An 8439-nucleotide genomic window follows, 5' to 3' on the forward strand; every position below is an offset into this window, starting at 1 on the left:
CTGGTTTTGGATAGGCCTAGCCAGTAAGACCAGCAGTGGTTTTAGGCAAAGATGAATAAACCGAAACCTCCAGTTTTGGAATGAGGAAAACGTCCAGATAGTTACTATGGGATCTTTTTTTCCTACAAAAATTCCTGCCAGGATTTTGATCAGTTTGGACTTCAAGATATTTGAATTCTTTTGTAACAATGGAAAGTGCTACTCCTCTCGAATAATTATAGTTAAGCAGCTCTCAATCTCAGACCTAATGCTTAGCTGTGCGCGCCTATTAAGACGGCTAAAGTCCAGTACCCCTCCCCCACCCAAAATTTGTAGCCTACCTCGACTTGTCCTTGCAGAAAATCTGGCTGCAGTAGAACCTTCTAGTTGCCCCCAAACCTGGGTTAGACTATGCTCAGCACTACAGTTAGCTCTCTAGCCCTATACCCAATTAAACTCCAGACTACTTGGGTTAGGTTGGCTTTGCCAAAGATTTTCTGCCAGTGATCAAAGCTGGATCTTGGAATCGGGATTATTTTATTGAAAATTAAAGTTCTAATGCTCTAATTAAAATTGGTAAAAAAGGTTTCCCACAAAATAGGCTGTGAAAAGTGCCAAATATTTTTTTCTATTTGGCGCAAGATATATAAACTTATCATTAAGTCTTTGGCCAAAGAGGATCCTAATGCTACTATTAGCACTATTAACAGCTCAACACAGCACCAAGCTGCCTGACACCAACACAGCTGCACAAGCTTCTCCTCTACTCTGCTCTATTCAAAGATTTTCTCTTTACCCCAAGAAGTTACTCCCAAAAAGTAACAATTTCCTTTAAACCACTTCATTTGACTTCTTCAAGCCCCATTTGGGGCGACCTACTATCTGTCTGGCGCTAGATGGATAGTAGGAAAGTAGCGATATTTGGTAATGTGGAATTCTTCATCCGCAAAACATGTCCTTGCCCTAACCCTCATTTTACCACTAGAAACTTGGGTAGAATCACACTTTTCATAGTGCTTATTGTTTGATATAAGGTCAGTGAAACGGGTAGCCAAAATCCGTAGATAACAGATCCTCCTCCGTCTTCCAGGGTGCCCACGTTTCAGAACCAGGCTTGACCCCTGTTGTCACTCTGGCTTCCAATATTCTAGTCATGGTTAGCAAACTTATGTACCTATTCTTCCAAACTTTTTTCAACTGTAAAAAAACTACCCTGAGCATTGGGAATTTTACTTCTTATATCTTAACTGTATCCACTATCTTTACCAATAATGCTATGAAAGTAATGAAGCTATCCACTTAATAGATCTTCCAGTTATCCGATATCACCTCTTCACCTTCATTTTTTACTAGTCAAGTGTCTTAGTCTTCGTAATATTAATTTTCAGACCTCTTTTCACACCATGAACTCCCAAACATCCGAAAATTCAGCCAAAGGAAAATATTAAGAAAATACTTAATTTTTAAGTGAACTTCGCTCTCCAGGCTTGGCTACCTAATGGAGACCTATCCTTTTCCATCCAGGGTTTATAATGACCTTTGATGTAGTCTCTTCTGTACTTGCTTATTTTTTTCTAATTGGAATCGGGGAAATTTCACGCCTCTCCGTTTTAAAGACAGCTTTCCAACTGTTCATTGCTGAATTCTGAAGAGTCATTATATTTTCGACAGTTCTAAAAGGAAAGTCTCCGGTTGATCTTCTAATGATCCAAATGATGCTTTACCATCAGATTTAGCTTATCAGGCAACTGAGCTGTGGACTCTTCGAGTTGTTTCTACAAAAATGAAAAAAAACTGTATCCTTCTTATGAAAAGGATGGTCTTGGATGTGCCTTTTTTTTCTTGTTTTCTTTTCCCCCAAAGACAATTTCATGCATTGCATAGTCTAAGAGTAATGTGAGTTAGCCCATTCAAACCGAAATTGAAAAATCGAGTACTTTCCTTAAGCAGCAACAAAGGTTTACGCCACAGAAAGGAGGTGTTCTCTGCCATTTATTGGTGTAAATAATGCTTTTTGGCAAAAAAGGGTCAAAGCTCAACCAGTGAAGATTTTGAAATCGGCAGTCAATTCAATGGCTTCCGCTTTTTATGGTTTCAGGAGCCATGATGCAGCGCGGTGACGACTTCGTTCCTACGGAGGTACGCAATTCATGCAAAATAAATAGTTAACATAGATCAGTGGTTCCTAACTAATATTGGGCCACCTCGCCTTTTATAAAATCCTGTTGCCCCCTCCTCCTTATGACATTTAAATGTTTTATTCTCAATTTCATATGTATTTACGTGAAGGAAGCTCAGGAGGCCAATAGCATGGCATCTAACCAACTTCCAAAGAATTGTCATCCATGAAAGAGGAAAATAAAAGATAGCTAAATAAATTAAGTTTCCCAATATATAATAGAGAACTGAAATACAGAAATAAGAAATTTTTGAATGAAACATTATTCTGAAATACATTGATCGTTTTCATTGTTTAACTTGCAATAATGATAAAATAAAAATTGAGCTCGCCTTAAAGTGACACCTGATGCGTCATGTCTGCGACTGAGAGAATTTATACCAGGCTCCCATTTAGTTAAGTCTCGTGTCTTGTCCTTTAGTGATATCAAGTCTATTTGTTTTCTTCGATAACAAATCATTGACAAACCAATGCCACATTTTGATAAATATGAGGATGGGACAACAATTTTCTTGCAGACTTGTTGGAATTTAGGTATTTAGTTTCTGTTTCATTACAAAGCCATGCCATCGCTCCTTTTATATTGAAAAATGTTCAATGGACATTTTGCATTTCCTAGAGTTCTTCTTGGTACTGTATAAAAATATCAGATACTTCTACTAGTATTGACTGCGTCACCCATAATAAAAAACCATTTTTTTTCAGGAAATCGTTCCTTAAAACCAGAGGCCATTATGTTCAAACGATCCATAGTAACAAATACAGCAGAATCAGTCATCTCACATTTTCTTAGCTAATAAAACTGGTCAAGATTTTTGTGAGAAACATTTTTTGACATGCCTCTATAAATGTAGCCAAATATCTTGGTCGTCGCATCCACAAGATTTTTATTTGACCCTTGAAGTTTTTTATTCAACAGATTTAATTTTTCAAAAATATCTGTGAAATAACTCACAAATGCTTTTAGGTGCTTCATTTCAGGCTTGTCACTTAAAAGGCCACTACGAACATAACACAAATACACGAATCTTTTTAATCAATTCCCCTTTGAGAGCCACCTTACCTCAGCATCCACATTTTGCCTAAGCTTTGATATAACTGACACATTTTATAACGGATTGTAGGGACCTCATTAAGAAAACGAGTAAAATTTTTGGTCACTAAGTTCTGCCAGTGAATAGCACAGTACAGTAGAATCATTTCTAGGCTTCTGTCTTTCATTAATTTTAAGCAGTTTTTTTTCCCATCATAATAGGAGCGCTATCTGCAGAAAAGTTGTTATGTTGTCTATAGATACATTATCGAGGGGTAAGACGTTATTCAGCTTACCATATATATCAGTGGGGAAGTGGTTTTTTCTAATGATTTGTAGAATACTATTTTTTCATCGAACTCGTCTTTATCAGTATATCTTTTCAAATACTATCAGTACAACTTCACCGTCTCTCATCCATCTGTATTTGATCCATCTATTTGTAGTGAGGGGTATCTGTATTTCAACTTTTTAACAAGTTGTGTTTCAATATCCTCACTAATTTCACACATTTTAACGGCGCTTTGCACTAGAAATTAACCAAACCAGATTCTTAACCAAATAAATAAAATTAGACTTCTCAAATTCTGAATTTCAACTAAACTTAGATCCTTTATGTATATTACTTTCTCTAAGAATTGTCTTCTGTAAATAGGTTTTGAAGGGGATGCAATTATAAGGAATCTTCACGGCAGAAAATTCTTTTTCCAAACCATTCACTTACTCTATTATAGAACTTTTCACCATTTCAAATTATATTTTAAAACTGTGATTGAGCGCGTTTTTGAGGGCATGTTTTTGTAATCCACTTCAAAGGGATAAGGGGTTGGGTAACATAGATTTTTCATAGGGAAAAATAGATTGCTTTTCTTAAAGAATAGGGACAAAAAGTCAAGATTTAGCGTAAAGAGCGAGACCTTGAGGAGGGAACAACAACACTCATATGCGTAATAGTTTCTGTTTGTTTTAAGTTTCGATAGTGCTTATTACTTTCAGTTGAAAACGCTTTTTTAAATTTGATTTCTGACCATTTTTTTTAAATAGTTCTAGGAAATCCGCATCATCCTTGAAGACGTAGTTATTAGATTTTCTACTATGTTGAAGTGACTATGCCACTTAAAAGGGCACTAGAACTTTAATTTAAGTTCAAATGAGCCCTCTTGCGATATTTTCGGACCACTGAGTCGATACAATCCGTGATCTTTCTTCTGGCAAAAAATACAAAAAATTCCACACTTTTGCAGATAGAAGCTTCAAACCTAACGAGGGTGTTTCCCCATTTTTCGAAAATAAGGCAAATATTCTTAAGCTCTTAGCTTTTGATGGGTAATACTAAACTGAATTAAACTTATATATTTTAAATCAGCATAAATTCCAATTCTTTTTATTCAGTGCCGGTGAAAAAAGTGCCGAAAAACCTATACCTACTTCACAATAATAAATACTATAAGTAAACAGTGAGCAAATTTCATAGCTCAAAGGCTTTTTCCCTGGGGCTGTGGTGGTCAAGTTATCTCCAAAGGCATAGTTATTGAATATTTAAACTATACAGAACAATATGGCTGTCTCAGAAATTTCATCAAACAACTTTAGCGAAAAAAGGGGAATGAGAGGGGGGCTAGCTGCCCTCCAACATTTTTGGTCACTTAAAAAGAACCCTAAGACTTCTAATTTCTGTTTGAATTAACCCTTCCCCGATATTCTGGGACCACTGGCTCGATGCAGTCATTCCTGGAAAACAACACACATCTGTAACCTTTCTTTTGGTAAAAAATGCAAAGTTCCACATTTTGAGAGGTAGGAGCTTGAAACTTCTACAGTAAGGTACTCTGATACGCTGAGTCTCATGGTGTGGTATGACTTTCATTCATTCCTTGAGTTTTAGGGAGGTTTTCAAAACAAGGCAAATTTTCTCGGGTTCGTGGCCTTTGATGGGTAAGATAAACTTAGTGATTCTTATATATTTGGAATCAGCATAATAAATCAATTCTTTTGATATATCTACTGACATCAAAATTCAGTTTTTAGAGTTACGGTTACTGTAAAGCTGTGTCACTGCTGACTTGCAGTTCGTCATAACGAATTGTTTGACCAGCAGCAGAACCTGTCTGACAGCCGTCATAAATCCTACCTTTCTCCCCTTTTGAAGGAATTAAATCACTTGGAAGTTTTTGACAAAGAGAAAATTAAAATGACCCATTTACAGTGAGATTTTACTTGTTCCATGTTTTTTTTTCTTCTGATAATGGCTGCAGCGATTGCTGCAACCAAGTAAAAAAAGAAATTCAGCCCATATTAGTGGAAAATTTAAAAACGCTTTTTGAAAAAAATTGTTAAGTGAGGGAATATTGCTTCTTGATGCTGATTCACGAATGGTAGCTAGATTTCGATTATTTTAATTGGTAAAAGTTTATTGCGAAAGTAAATCTATAGCAAATCCAAAACATAGCCCAAAACCTTCGGAAACTGTCTTAGATCGAAATTAAAACTGCAAGATTGGAATAACCATTGTCAAAAACCTAATACAGATATATCATAGCCCCATCCCACTTTCAGCAACAAGGAAAATCACCAAAAACAGGAAGAACAATAGGGAATTTTTTAAGACAGTGGGAAACAAATTAGAATGAATATTTCGTCCCTATCTCCAAGGGCCGTCCTCAGCAATACAAATAAAAAAAACTTACAAGAGGATAAAATCAATAAAACACAAATGAACCGTTTTTTTTCAAAACAGTCCCAGCATCCTTACCTCAGCGAAGTTAAACCAGGACTGATAAATAAATTGTTATGAAATGAGGAAATACATTGAAATGAGAGAAAATGATTTAAAAACACATTTTTAATGCCTGCCAAGCTTTTTTCGATGCTGCTCTTATAGGTCTATTTGTGACAGGTTCTATATTAACATTAAATAAAAAAAACAAGTTTTTTTTTAAATCAAACAGTTCGTGGTAACGAACTTAGTAAGGAGCGACCCGGCTCAATAGAAACCAAAACTCTAAAAAATGGAATTTTGATACCAATAGCTACATCAAAAGAATCGCATTTTAGTGCTGATTTTAAATATATAAGTTTCATCAAGTTTAGTCTTACGCATCAAAAGTTACGAGCCTGAGAAAATTTGCGTTATTTAAAAAAATGGGGGAAACACCCCCTAAAAGTCATATATTCTTAACGAAAATTCCACCATCAGATTCAGCGTATCAGAGAACCCTACTGTAGAAGTTTCAAGCTCCTATCTACAAAAATGTGGAATTTTGTATTTTTTGCCAGAAGGCAGATCACGGATGCGTGTTTATTTGTTTTTTTTTTTGTTTTTTTTTCCCAGGGGTGATCGTATTGACCCAGTTGTCCTAGAATGTTGCGAGAGGGCTCATTCTAACGGAAATGAAAAGTTCTAGTACCCTTTTTAAGTGACCAAAAAAATTGGAGGGCACCTAGGCCCCCTTCCACGCTAATTATTTTCCCAAAGTCAACGGATCAAAATTCTGAGATAGCCATTTTATTCAACGTAGTCGAAAAACTTTATAACTATGTCTTTGGAGACGACTTACTCCTTCACAGTCCCCGTAGGAGGGGCTACAGGTTACAAACTTTGACCAGTGCTTACCTATAGTAATGGTTATTAAGAAGTGTACAGGCGTTTTCAGGAGGATTTTTTGGTTGGGGGGAAGGGTTGAGAAGAGGGGGATATACTGTGGGAACTTTCCATCGAGGAATTTGTCATGGGGGAAGAAAATTTCCATGAAGGGAGCGCAGGATTTACTAGCATTATTAAAAAAAAACAATGAAAAAATAAATATGAAAAAGTTTTTTTCAGCTGGAAGTAAGGAGCAGCATTAAAACTTAAAACGAACAGAAATTATTACCCATATGAGGGGCTCACCTCCTCCTAATACCTCGCTCTTTACGCTAAAGTATTTTTAGTAAAGTCAACTATTTATTCTACAGCTTTTGTGATTCAGGGGTCATTCTTAATTAATTGGGACAAAATTTAAGATTTAGTGTAAAGAGAGAGGTACTGACGAGGGGGCGAATCCTCTCATATGTATAATAAAAACATAAGAATAAAAAATTCTTTACGTAAGTTAATTTACAAGTTACGTATATCTTTTACAAATAAAAAGATTCGTAAAAAATTAAAAGTTCTAGTTGCCTTTTTAATTAACAAAAAAATTGGAGGGCAACTAGGCTTCCTCCCCCGCTCTTTTTTTCTCAAAATCATTCGATCAAAATTATCAGAAAGCCATTTAGCAAAAAAAAAAAAAATATATGCAAATTTCGTTTTAATTATTCCTCTGCGGAGAGCCAAAATCAAAACATGCATTGATTCAAAAACTTTCAGAAATTAAATAAAAAAAACAAGTTTTTTCAACTGAAAGTAAGGAGCGACATTAAAACTTAAAACGAACAGAAATTACTTCGTATATGAAAGGGGCTGCTTCCTCATCAGCGCCTCGCTCTTTACGCTAAAGTTTTTTAATGTTTTAAAAAGAAGAGTTGAGAGAAAGAGTCAAACTTTAGCGCAAAGAGCGGGGCGTTGATGAGGAAGCAGCCCCTTTCATATACGAAGTAATTTCTGTTCGTTTGAAGTTTTAATGTCGTTATTTACTTTCAGTTGAAAAAACTTGTTTTTTTTATTTAATGAAAGTAAGGAGCGACATTAAAACTTAAAACGAACAGAAATTACTGGGTATATGAACGGGGCTTTTCATTATCAACGCCCCGCTCTTTACGCAAAAATTTGACTCTTTCTCTTAGCACTACTTCTCAAAAGAGTAAACTTTAGCGTAAAGAGCGGGGTGTTGATAAAGAAAAGCCCCTTTCATATACGGAGTAATTTCTGTTCGTTTTAAGTTTTAATGTCGCTCCTTACTTTCATTTAAAAAACTTGTTTTTTTATTTAATTTCTGGACGTTTTTGAATTAATGCATGTTTTGATTTTGGCTCTCCGCACATAAATAATTAAAACGAAATTTACATATTAATTTTTTTTGGCTAAATGGCTTTCTCATGGTTTTAATTGGAAGATTTTGAGCAAAAAGAAGAGAGGGAGGAAGCCTAGTTGCCCTCCAATGTTTTGATTACTTACAAAGGCAACTAGAACTTTTAATTTTTTTACGAACATTTTCATTAGTAAAACATAGACGTAATTTACGAATTAACTTACGTAACGAACTTCTATATTCGTGTTTTTATTGCGTATATAGGGGGGTTAGCCCCTCGTCGATACCTCGTTCTTTAC

Source organism: Artemia franciscana, chromosome 21, assembly GCF_032884065.1.
Source record: "Artemia franciscana chromosome 21, ASM3288406v1, whole genome shotgun sequence".
In the NCBI taxonomy this organism is placed as follows: Eukaryota; Metazoa; Arthropoda; class Branchiopoda; order Anostraca; family Artemiidae; genus Artemia; species Artemia franciscana.